We start from the raw sequence: 6,421 nt of genomic DNA on the forward strand, positions 1-6,421 counted from the left end.
CCAGCCTTGCTGCTGCCTCGTGGTTAGATCACTGCAGACTGCTGTGTTAACAATGAGGGAGGTTCCGTGGGTGTGGGACCCTCCCGGCCAGGTGAGGGATATATTCTTCTGGTGTGCCCGTTGCTTAAATCACGGTATTGGGGTGGGAGTTACCCTATTTTCCAGGTGTAGTGTGTCTCAGTTCCCCTGGCTAGGAAAAGGGATTCCCTTCCCCTTGCACTTCCCAGGTGAGGCGATCCCTCGCCCTGCTTCAGCTCTCGCTGGTCAGGCTGCAGCAGCTGACCAGCACCAATTGTCCGGCACTCCCTAGTGAGATGTCCCCAGTACCTCAGTTGAAAATGCAGAAATCACCGGTCTTCTGTGTTGCTCGCGCTGGGAGTTGGAGACTGGAGCTGTTCCTATTCGGCCATCTTGCTCCGCCCAATGCTGTCCCATGCTGTTCTTGTGACAGTGAGTGAGTTCTCACAATCTGATGGTTTTATTAGTGTCTGCCATTTCCCCTGCTTGCACTCATTCTCTCTCCTGCTACTTTGTGAAGAGGTGCCTTCTGCCATGATTGGAAGTTTCCTGAGGCCTTCCCAGCCATGCGAGCTGCAAGTCAGTTAAACCTCTTTTCTTTATTAATTACCCAGTCTTGGGTATTTCCTTATAGCAACGTGAGAATGAACTAGTACAATTGGTCATATGAGTGCTGAAAATATCTTCTCACAAGCTGTAGCTCATTTACTGCCACTCCGTGGGTTATAACTCAATATTAGATTTTTATTCTCTTTTTAGTATCTTGTGGTTAATTGAATTCTTAATTTTAATGTTCTGTCTATATTTTTCTTTAAAATTTGTATTTAAGAACTCTTTCTCCACCATGGTTTCATAAAGAAAATATACTATGATATCTTTTAAACATTCTATGTTTTTCCTGTTACTATAAGGTGACCAATTTACATGAAAGTGATCTATTTTTATGGACTGGAACAGGGACTTATTTTCATTTTGTAATTCCCCCCCAGTATGATTTATTAAAATGTTAACTTTTCTCCATTTTTCTGAATACTACCTCTGTTATATATCCAAGTATATGTCGATCTGTTCCTGTGTGCAATGCCTGTTACATTGAATACTTTGTTGCCTGCATCAGTACGGCAGTGTAGTACATAGCATGGCTTTATAAAAGGTCTTGGTATTAGTAGAATAAGTCCTTCCACCTTGGGTTTGGTTGTTTCTTTTTGACATTGTCCATTATCCACAAATATTAACTGAATATCTACTTTACTATTTTCAACATCTATTATTTTCAACAATGTCCACTTGGTTACAGGACATCTAGTCTGTCTTGCAATACCAGCTAATGTAAACCCATGGAGTAGGAGAAAACTCCTGGGGACATGGTTCTAAAGCTCTTTTGGAAGTCTCTTATTTTGTGCTGTTATGATGACCATGTATATTGAGAATTCTTATTTGGATATGAGTTAAGGAACTACCTCTCCTCTCAGTGCTGTAGGGGTTATAGAAGCTATATCATGAAATACCTGCACTCCAAGACAGCATATGGCTATTACATAGTACAAGGTTTCTGCCCTTTTTTTTTCTTTAGTATTTATGTGTTTTGTGACATAGCAAGTGAGGCCATAAGCATTTCTTTATGTCTTGTTTTTTTCACTGATCTCATTTTGAAAATGAGATATTTAAATTAAGTTTGTTTTAATCCTAGCCTTAATTTAGATAAGTTGGTTTCTATTCTAAAAACACTGTTAAAACAATTTTATCTTCTGTGTTCACAAGTCTGATGATTTCAAATGTATATATGTATGTGCATAAGCTACATAAGGCCCTGTAGATATCTGTTCTGGAAATTGTATTTTAAAAAATAAATGTATGCTACAGGGAACATTTCGACCAAATAATTTATGTAATTACTTAATAACTGATGATCCTATGGTAAAAGATGATATAGTTTTCCTCTTCAGTGTGCCTTTTGTTATCTTTGTTATCATCTATTTTACAGGAAACTAAATAATAATTAATGATAATAATAGATTTGAGTGAAAATAAGGTAATCAGATTGTTTATGGTTTGCGACAGTTTCAAGACATATATAAGAAAGCGAGAAATTATGGCGATTGCATGTGGTTTATGAATTTACGTTTTTTTAAAAAAATTCAACTGCAATCAATATGAGAGTAACTACAAACCTTTTATCTTCCACATATACACAAAAATAATCCTTTTATTTTAATAAAATGCAATGCATACACTCAGACTGAGTAGTCAAAATTGTTCATTTTGCTAAATTTGCTGTTATCTACATACTGACTCTAGCAAAAAACTTGATTTCTTTCCCTTTTACTGGGCCCAAAACATTAGAATAAAGAGAATATTTTTCACCTTGAACATATGTCAAATCCAGAAACTCAATATATTTCCTCATAACTAGAGAAATATCAAAATTATGCATGGGACAAAATTTTACATTACAAGCCACTAATATATACATTTTGTTATCAATGTCAGCTTTTATCTTCCTGAAAATGTTCACCTTCTTGAGTCAGAATATTCTGTAACATTGTATTTTATTTTAAAAAAAATTGGTCAAATAGCAAAACTGTTTTAACATATTTGATATTTTAACCTGCCAGGGCTCAAAAGGCTTTCATTTCTAGTAAGAAAAATTATAAATAATATTCTGACTCTTTTACAAGGTTTTAAATCAACCACATGCAGAAAGCTGATAAGTAAAGAAACAGAATAAATTGTAGTTCTATTATATTCTTTTTCTTTAGTACACATTTTCTGGTAGGTTATTTATGATGCATTATCTCCTGTTTCCAAACTGTCAAAATGGTGAGTAGAGATACACATTATAACTTTCAATGACTTTAATAGGAGTATCTGGGCAATTTGGGAGGTGCCAGTTGCTGGCTACACCCACACTAAGATTAGCCAGAGTGGCTACTGATATGACAAGTGGAGTAAACAAATTTCTCATTTGAATTATGCCTCTATCAAATGAGTCTGCAGGCAGAGAGTAATCAAGATGATATTTCTGGATTCACATTAACCTTTCAGCATAGTCGTATTTTAAAATCACATGGATTTCCATAGACTTTCTAAATATAAGACAATTACTTAGAGAATAAGTAATTATTTGAGGAAAGCCTTGAAACCATCTTTTAGATAGCAATCATCATCTAAAGATCAAGAATTTATTTAAATATATAGGGTACATTTTATAACACAAAATGAATAAGAAATGTAAATACTACTAAAAGCAAATGCAAATTGAATTTTCTTTTAACTAATTTATCATTTAATTTAATTTAAAATTGAGAATTATATACTAAAGAGTATGTAGTAATGTGTACTGGTTGTATGTAATGTGATACCATAGAATGTGTATAAACATTAGATGCAATGTGAGGTTCAAATCCAATACTCTAGTTTCATACTAGATGTTTAGTCTCAGGGAAGCTATTTATTCTTCTTGATTTTTTCATTTGTAAGTAATAATAAAATAACCTGTAATATAGCATTGTAAAAGTTACACAATTTGAACTAGATGATAAGACCAAAGCATCTTGCCCTTACTGGTAGCAGTTACTCAATATATCTGCTTTATTTTATCCTTAATGTCCTCTTTATTATGGTACTTTTTACTTCTTTCAAAGTTCATACACATATCTTATTTAGTTTTAGCAATCTATGAACTATATTTTATTAAACTATCATTTCTGTTAAGGATAATTTAAATGTAGAGAAGTTTAATGATTTACTCAAATAATAGCACTAATGTGGAGTTTCTACTCCAGACAGGGAGTTAGGCTGTAGGAGACAGTATATTTTTTTTAAACTTAAGAAAAATCAAACATGGAATTTAGCATATAATTTATAATTTAGCATGAAAACTAGCATCAAAAAGTAGAACGATGTATGATAGATTTTATAATTGCTATGATAGGTGTGAATTTGCCTGATAAGGAAAAAAAGAGGAATTTAATAAGTATGGCAGTTTACTTACATTTTTATTTCTGTTTTTTACAGTAACTGAACTTCAGAGATAGGTGGCCCGGGGCTATCCAGTAACCTAAAAGTATTATTAGCATTCTGTGCTCCCTCCGTCTTCCTCTTCCAATATTTATAGCATGACTCACCCATGCTCACGTTTTTACCATGTCTCAAAGTGGCTGCTGCAGTTCCAGTGACAGAATTGATGTGTCAGACAGGAAGAAAAAGGAAAGTAGGAAAGACAAAATTGTATAAGTGATCTAAATGGAAAACATGGACAAGGTTTAATCCCTATCATTGATTTAAACAAACAAAATCTCACAAATTTAAAATCAATGATGCAAAGAAAAATGTTGCCTTAAATTCAGTGATGCCATTATGTAAAACATATCACTTTGTCCATGAATATAATTTAAACTCTTCAAATAATGTTTTATTTTATATTGTCCCAGGAAAATTATCCAGTATATCGCTTTCCTATTGTTGCTTTAAAAAATTACCAGAAACTTAATGTCTTAAAACAAATTGAAATTTTACAGTTCCTGAGGTGAGAAGACTAAAACGAGTCATTAAGTATGTCTTCCTCCCCTAGGCTCTGGGGGAGAACTCATTACCTGGGCCTTTCTTCCTGGTAGAGGCCAACTGTATTCCTTAGCTCATGACCTCATTCTCCATCTTCAAAGACAGCAGTGCAGCATCATCTAATATCTCTGCCTCCACACTCTGCTTCATCATGACAGTTTGTTGTCTGACTTTTCTGTTCCCTCTTCCATCTTTCAAGACTGGACTCACTTGGATAATCCAGGATAATCACTTCATCTCAAGATCTTTAACTTCCTCACATTTACAAAATTTATTTTCTCATCTATTTAAGATATCACGTTTGCTATTTCCAGGGACTAGGACATACAAATTTAGTGGGAGTGACTACCTACCCCATTGAGTGACTGTCTCATCTAGACATAATCCAACACATAAATAGGAGGTATCTATTGAAAAGCCTACAAATCAAATTATGTTCCAATTTAGCCATCATTCTGTGCTTGTCTTGAAATATTATTTTTGTAAAATTTATGAATTACTTAATTTGGGGTTAAATAAACTCAGATATCTTTTAAATAAGTTAGGCATATATTTTATAATTTTAATAGAAATTTTAATGATTGACCTGTAATTATCATACTTGCATTAACACAAGTAAGACAAAAACGCCTCTGAATGCTGGAAGGGCTTCTCTAAAGTCCCCACCTCCTTATAAAAGGTTATATAGTTTTTACACTTCTCAAACTGTTAGATTATATAGAGTACAGTTGTCTTATAGCATATATGAAGGATTGATTACAGAACCACCACAGGCACCAAAATCTGAATATGGGCAAGTTCCTTACACAAAATGATGTAGAATTTGCATATAACACACACAAATCCTTCCTAATATAGTTTGGATATGTGTCCCTACCCAAATCTCATGTTGAATTATAATCCTCCATGTCGGAGGTGGGGTCTGGTGGGAGATGACTGGATTATGGGCTAGGTTCTCATGAATGTTTAGCACCATCCCCTGGATGCTGTTCTCCTTGTTCTCATGATGGTGAGTGAGTGAGTTGTCACGAGATCTCATTGTTTTAGAAGTCTGTAGCTCCTCCCGCTTCTCTCTCTTGGTCCTGCTCCTGCCATGTAAGACACTTTCTCCCAATTTGCCTTCTGCCATGAGTAAAACTCCCTGAAGCCTCCCCAGCACCATGCTCCCTGTACAGCCCACAGAACCATTAACCAATTAAGCTTCTTTTCTTTGTAAATTACCCAGTCTCAGGTATCCTTATAGCAATGTGAGAACAGGTTAATATATTCTTTTATACTTTAAATCATTTCTAGATTACTTATAATACCTAATGTAATGTAAATGCTGTGTAAATATTTGCTATACTCTGTTTTAGAGTTTGTATTATTTTATTGCTGTATTTTTTTAATATTTTTAATCTTCAATTGGTTTAATTGTGGATGTGGATCTCACAAATATGAAGGGCCATCTGTAGAGCAAAGCCTAGTGGACCATGGATCCCTCACCATCTTTTTCCAAATACTATTACACATAATAAAAGTTGGTCTATAAAACTATTTGAGAAATAACCAAATTCTGCCCTAACTTCATGGTGGTCTTCATCTAAGTGATTCCTCACAATTTGAATACATTCCACGATTGAAACCTCCATCTTGTATGATTATTTATTGTTTTTAGTCACCCACTCCAACATTTATAGCTGCTTAGTGGATGGCCTAATTTGATTTAATTTAATTTAATTTAATTACTTTTTGAATATTGACTGAAGAACTATATTTGGAAATACTAAGGACTCTCCAACATTCTTTACCATATGTCCAAATAATTTTAAAACTCGTAATCCTTCATGGGTGGCTGCTC

Source organism: Rhinopithecus bieti, unplaced genomic scaffold, assembly GCF_001698545.2.
Source record: "Rhinopithecus bieti isolate Rb0 unplaced genomic scaffold, ASM169854v2 scaffold_4964, whole genome shotgun sequence".
Classification (NCBI taxonomy): Eukaryota; Metazoa; Chordata; class Mammalia; order Primates; family Cercopithecidae; genus Rhinopithecus; species Rhinopithecus bieti.